The following is a 6,000-nucleotide window of genomic DNA, read 5'->3' as shown; positions in this document are numbered from 1 at the left end:
GTTTTCCCCAGGACGTTTTCCCTGCGGAAACGCTGCTCCAGGTTTTATTGCACTAACAGGTTGTACCTTCAAATGCTCATATAGAAGCTAATCCCACTGACTACAGCGGAGGGAAAACAGAAACTTCGGAGCAAATTTACGTGCAGTTGCTCGGCTTTTTCCTGCAACTGTCCCAACTGATCGCTTTCCCGACCCTTTCCACGTGCGCTTCATCCACCACCAGCCGTCATTCCAAGCGTGAGTGACGTTAGCAAAGCGAAGTTCAACTTTGAGCGCCTCCTTAAACCCCTGGACCATCTGACTCCGTAACTCCGCCCACTCGGCTCCAGTTGCGAATGAAAATTCAGCCCAGCCGAGCCGAAAAGAGGAACGTGTGAGTGGGCGGAGGACAATCCAAAGAAGAATCAGAGCTAGTTGGACCGTGGGATGCGTACGTCCACGTTGTAAGCCATATGTTTAGCATGCTTCATTATAGTGAGAAAGATTGAGAGAGTGGAAAAGCTTCTAGGAAGACCCGAGAGAGTTACCATGTTAGTTAGTGGGCTAGAGAAGCTGTTTGCTTGTTGCTTAGAAAGCAAAAGGCGCTCCTTTTGCACGACTGAAAAATCAAACTGCCCCGTCTTGCCAACTTGCTGCCGTCGGACTGTTTGTAAAACTGAACGGGGGATGTTTCATTTCAAGGGAGGAGAAAGAGGGAGGGGTTGTACTAGGAGGAGTTGCGACATATTAATGTATTTGCGTAACATATTTTGACCGGGTGGGAAGAAAAGTTGCTTGATGACTTGTGACTGCGACTTTTACGGAACCGAGAATGTTCCTCGGCGCTTAGATGTTTCCCACGTGTTTGACGATCTAGGGAATATGGATTTCGGTTTCTAAGATCCATAGGCGATCTAAATACAAACTATTGCAAGCTATCCTTCCATCTATCGGGACTGCCTTTCGTGAAATATTCTTGGGAGAGGGGTGGTGTGGCAGGTTTTCGCTGAGCAGAAACTGATAATGTGGCAATGTTAAGATCAGGAGGCGAAGAACCAGCGTAAATTTAGGAATGTTATTAGATGAGACGTATGTTCAAATGCAAACAGAGGAACGAGAGTTAGAATCCTTAAAAAATTTTTATATCTGGGAATAAACTGTCGAATATATTAGTAAGAATTATGCATGGGACTGATGTATTTCTTGTATTGGTAGATTGGTTGATATTTGTCCCTGCTTATTCAAGAATTAACAACATAATTAGTGGAGGACTTATTTGTTTTTCCCCTCAGTTTATCTGTGACCCTGATATTTCTCTTGTCTTTTCTAATCTTGATAAAACTGCTATTAATCTGTTATTAGACAAAGGTAGTGTATGAAATGGTCGAGTTATATTTTAGCTAAATGCATTCAAGTCTTACACTGCTTACAGTTATGTCAAACACCAGATAGATTGTAGTCTGCTAAATAATAATAATAATAATAATAATAATAATAATAATAATAATAATAATAATACTTTGGAATTGGGTAAGGAAGTTCTAACAAAATGGTCATCATGATGGGCATGATCACACACAAAAAACCAAAAGGTTGATTCCCTACCTTTTCCTCTCCACAGGTTTTTTTAAAAAAATATATTAATAGTCTTATTTTTATGTCTTTAAGTCAGTTTTGACATTTGGTGACTGCCTGGACAAGCTCTGCAGTCTTTTTCAGAAGGTTTTTCAGAAGTGGTTTGCCATTGCTTCCTTTTAAGGCTGAGTGAAAATGATTGGCTTAAAGTCACTAATTGGCTTTATACCAAAGGCAGGACTACAATTCATGATTTTCTGGTTTATAATCTGGTGCCATAACCACTAGCCCAAACTGCTCATTAGATTTATATCCCATCTTAATTTGTACAATTAAGGCAACATACTGTACATAAACCTGCCTTCTATTTTGTTACAAAAGTAAACTTGTGAAGTGGATTGGGCTGAAAAAAAGCAACTCCTGTAAAGACCCTTAGCCAGCTTTTACCTCTGAGACTGGGCTAGAATTCACGATCTCCCAATTTCTACTGCAATATTTGAACCATTGTATCAAGCCAGCTTCTTACTTTTGCTTTTTTACTGGGCAGTTGTGCAGACTTGTACATAAAGCTTCATTCTTTTCTAATGGCTACAGGTGCCTGTAAGATGCTGGTTCTGGTTCCAACTTAATTATTTTGCAGTTATACAAAACATCCTGAGAGAAAACCACAGGGCATAGCAAACAGAAAGTATGCATCATATAGTTTTGAAATTGCCTCCAGTGGAAAAATTTCTGGGAAAACTAGGTGACTCTTAAAAACTTTCCAGCTGATATTTCTAAATTGGTTATGTTTAGTGTGGAGATGAGAAGATTGTAGTAATGTAACTGTCTTAAAATAGCTGAAAGGGCCATCAGGTAGAAAATGGGGTAACATTGGTTTGGTTCTTCCAGAAGATAGGTTAAAATGAGTAAGACGGTAAATGGTGATAGGACATGGGTGTCAAACTCGATTGTGTCACATGACGTATTGTGACATATCACAATTTGCCTTTGTGGAGCTGGGGTGGGTGTTGTATCCGGTCTGCAGGCCACCAGTTTGACACCCCTATGATAGGCCATCAGGAAAAATGTACTAGTGGTAAGAGCTGTTCCACAGTGGAATACGTTGCCTCAGGTGGTGATAGAGAAAGAGTCTTTCACTGAAGGTGTTCAGTGGATGGATGGACAAGGAATTGGTCTAGATCAGGGGTCGGCAACCTGAAAAAGCAAAAGAGCCACTCGGAACCGGTTCAATCACACACACAAAAAAGTGGGAGCCGCAAAAAGTGAGTGCGCATGCGTCCACGCACGCGCATGCGCAAAAAACAAAATGTTTTGCGCATGCACAAAACGGGAGGCACCTGCGCTGTGACAGGTGCTGGGTTGCGGCGCCGCCAGAGCCACCCCCGGGACCTCCAAACTGCTGCCTGTTCGGAGAGGTGCGCGCGCAGCTCTCCAAACCTTCCCTCTCTCTGAACGGGCGGCGGCGCCACCTGTTTGCAGACCTGCGGTTTGCAAACTCAAAGAGGTGCACGCGAACCTCTCCGAACAGACAGAGGTGCGCGCACACTTCTCCAAAGGTTTGGAGAGCTACGTGCGCACCTCTCCGAACGGGCGGCGCTGCCATAGCCCGTTTGCAGAGTTGCTGCCTTCAGGCACCTGCGCGGTGACGGGTCTCCCTGGCGACAGGCACTGGGTTGTGGTGCTGCCTTCAGCCCGGGCACCGCCGGAGCCACCCCTGGGACCTCCAAACCGCTGCCCGTTCGGAGAGGTGCACGTGCAGCTTTCCAAACCTTTGGAGAGGTGCGCGTGCAGCTCTCCAAACCTTTGGAGAGGTGCGCACGCACCTTTGCAGACCTTCTGCTGCTGGTTTGGAAAGCTGCTGCGGCCCGTTTGCAGAGCTACCGCCTTCGGAGAAAGGCGGCAGCTCTGCAAACAGGCCGCGGGAGCTTTCCAAAAGGGCAGCGCTACCGCCCATTCTGAGAGGTCCGTGCGCAGCTCTCCAAACCTTTGGAGACATGTGCACACACCTTTGCAGACCTGCAGACGCCGGTTTGGAAAGCTGCCGCGGCCCATTTGCAGAGCTACCGCCTTCGGAGGAAGGTGGCAGCTCTGCAAACGGGCCGCGGCAGCTTTCCAAAAGGGCAGCGCCACTGCCCGTTCCGAGAGGTGCGCGCGCAGCTCTCCAAACCTTTGGAGAGGTGCGTGCGCACCTCCGCCCAAATGGGCGTCGTCACCCATTTGCAGACCTGCTGCCGCCAGTTTGGAAAGCTGCCGCGGCCCATTTGCAGAGCTACCGCCTTCGGAGTAAGGTGGCAGCTCTGCAAACGGGCCGCAGCAGCTTTCCAAATGGGCGGCACCACTGCCCGTTCGGAGAGGTGTGTGCACACCTCCGCCCGTTCGGAGAGGTGCGCGTGGACCTCTCCAAATGGGCGGCGCCACTGCCCATTCGGAGAGGTGCACGCGCACCACTGCCTGTTCAGAGAGGTGCACGCGCACCGGGCAACTGGGGGCCGCAGGAGATGGCTTAAAGAGCCGCATGTGGCTCCAGAGCCGCGGGTTGCCGACCGGTCTAGATGATCCATATTCCTTCCAATCTTTATATTCTGTGTCACAGACATCAAAAGATATTTATGGACACCACATTTTTTGCCCTGGCTTAAAATGTCAGAACTGAAAATATGTGTGTATATTGTGAATATATCTTTCTTTCTCTCTGTGTGTATGTAAGGTTGTTGTCACAGGATTCAGACTTTTTATTTTGAAGGAAGAACAACAGTCTATGAGTGTGGAGAAGTAATCAAATACTAAACCTAACAGGCTGAGCAGCCTTCCAAATAAGGAATATAATTCCTTCTTCTCTTCTCTCAATACTCATCATTTTCTAAATTTTACTATTTAAAATGCATGGTACTTAAAACTCATGGGGAACACAATACAGAAACTAGTATGCAAGGAAAAGAGGTTATTTCAATTTTTTGTGTGCTTTTCAAGTTCTCTGACTATTGTGGATTTAGGACTTCCAAGGCTATCATAATCACACAACCACACATAATCAAGAGTTTGGGAGTTTTAATTCTGTTTTGGCTATGAAAGCCAGCTGAATGACCTTGGGCCTATCACGCAGTCTCAACACAACTCATCTCACAGGGTTGTTGAGGGAAGGTAGGAGGAGGAAGGAGTATTGACATTTTGAGTAGTTTAAAAAAATAATAAAGGTGGGATATAAATAAATACATTTATCTGTAGGTTAACCTTCATACAACCTAATTGGAGAGGGTCAGAGAGCAGGATATTGTCTTCTTTTACCATGCCATTCTTTGGCTGTACCTACTAAACCCATTCTTCCTGTTCTGCATTATCGAAGAGAAAGAAGGACTAAGTTGCAAAGTGTGAAGGCAGTTATCTCCTTATCTATCCCATCTCTCTGGATGGTGCAGATGAAGATTGAATTCAATAGGCAGACATCCCAGTTTTGGGATTACCAGGAGATGGAATTCAGAAGAGAAGGAACAAAGTAGCTCCTCTTCCCATGGTTATGCCAGTTGTTCTTGCTTAGCCTTCAGCCCTTCTTAACTTTGCCCTAGCAGTTCAGCATCATATAGATGAGAATCCAGATGTTGGACAAAAGAGAACTTTTCTCTATTTGCATATGCTGTATTTGCTCCAAGAAGCAAGCAGTATCTATAGGTTGAGGCTGAGGAAGCAGTGATGGTTTGGGGCAGGAAGAACTTCTGTCTCAAAACTATTCAGTAGAAGGATTGGATAGTTGCTAGTAACATTGTAGTCCCACCTATTGTGATAGATAGGGAAGGATGATCAAAAAAGGTAGAAGCCACCACTATTTTGTCTTGCTTTTCAGAATTTGATGGAATTTGGGAAGGTCTTTTTGCTTTGTTTTTCCCAACAAGTATTGCAAAGCAGGGACAGTGATCAGTTTGCATGAACATTAGATACAACATGTTTCTGAAGAAAGCTTGGCAGTTGGAATGGACACAGCTTTTTGGCACCAATTTGGAAGTGGATTGCTAATGCTTCCTCTGGGATGTTTTTTTAACTTATGAGGCTAGTGATGTTTTATTATGTTTTCCTGAAGGATAGCCTGTCTGGACAATCAATGCCATTGGCTCAAGCAGTGATTGTAAGTAGTATTCATGCCACAGCTGTTGAACTGCATTCTTGTTGTCCATGCAGCAGAAAACATTGTGTGGGTGAGGATATAGTACTAGAAAACAAAATGTAGCATACAGTTAGGAAGAATTTAACTCTCTTCCTGTCTGCTTTTCCTTACAAATAGTCCTTCCTTGACTAGCTGTTAATCCAGAAGTGATTTTTTAATGGATGACAGTTGCTCTTAGAAAGAACATTTGCAGTGGAGCTAATCTTAATGTAAGAAGGGTTGAAGGGTCACACCCTACGAATACCTGATCTCTCTCTACTGCTAATACAGATTTAGGGAACCAATTT

General features: G+C 44.9%; 1 protein-coding gene across 1 annotated transcript in view; it reads left to right on the top strand.

Annotated features, from left to right (window-relative positions):
* The first annotated feature begins 367 nt into the window (after positions 1-367).
* PLA2G4A (phospholipase A2 group IVA) overlaps positions 368-6,000 on the top strand; it is a 197,356-nt gene continuing 191,723 nt past the window's right edge. Inside the window, exon 1 of the mRNA XM_081324965.1 lies at positions 368-443. The gene's annotated coding sequence lies outside the window, so the exon portion shown is untranslated. The remainder of the gene's footprint in view (positions 444-6,000) is intronic.

Source organism: Vipera berus (genome assembly GCF_964194415.1).
Source record: "Vipera berus genome assembly, chromosome: 3".
In the NCBI taxonomy this organism is placed as follows: Eukaryota; Metazoa; Chordata; class Lepidosauria; order Squamata; family Viperidae; genus Vipera; species Vipera berus.
Note: the sequence above shows the minus strand (reverse complement) of the source record. Positions and strands in the feature narration are given on the sequence as shown.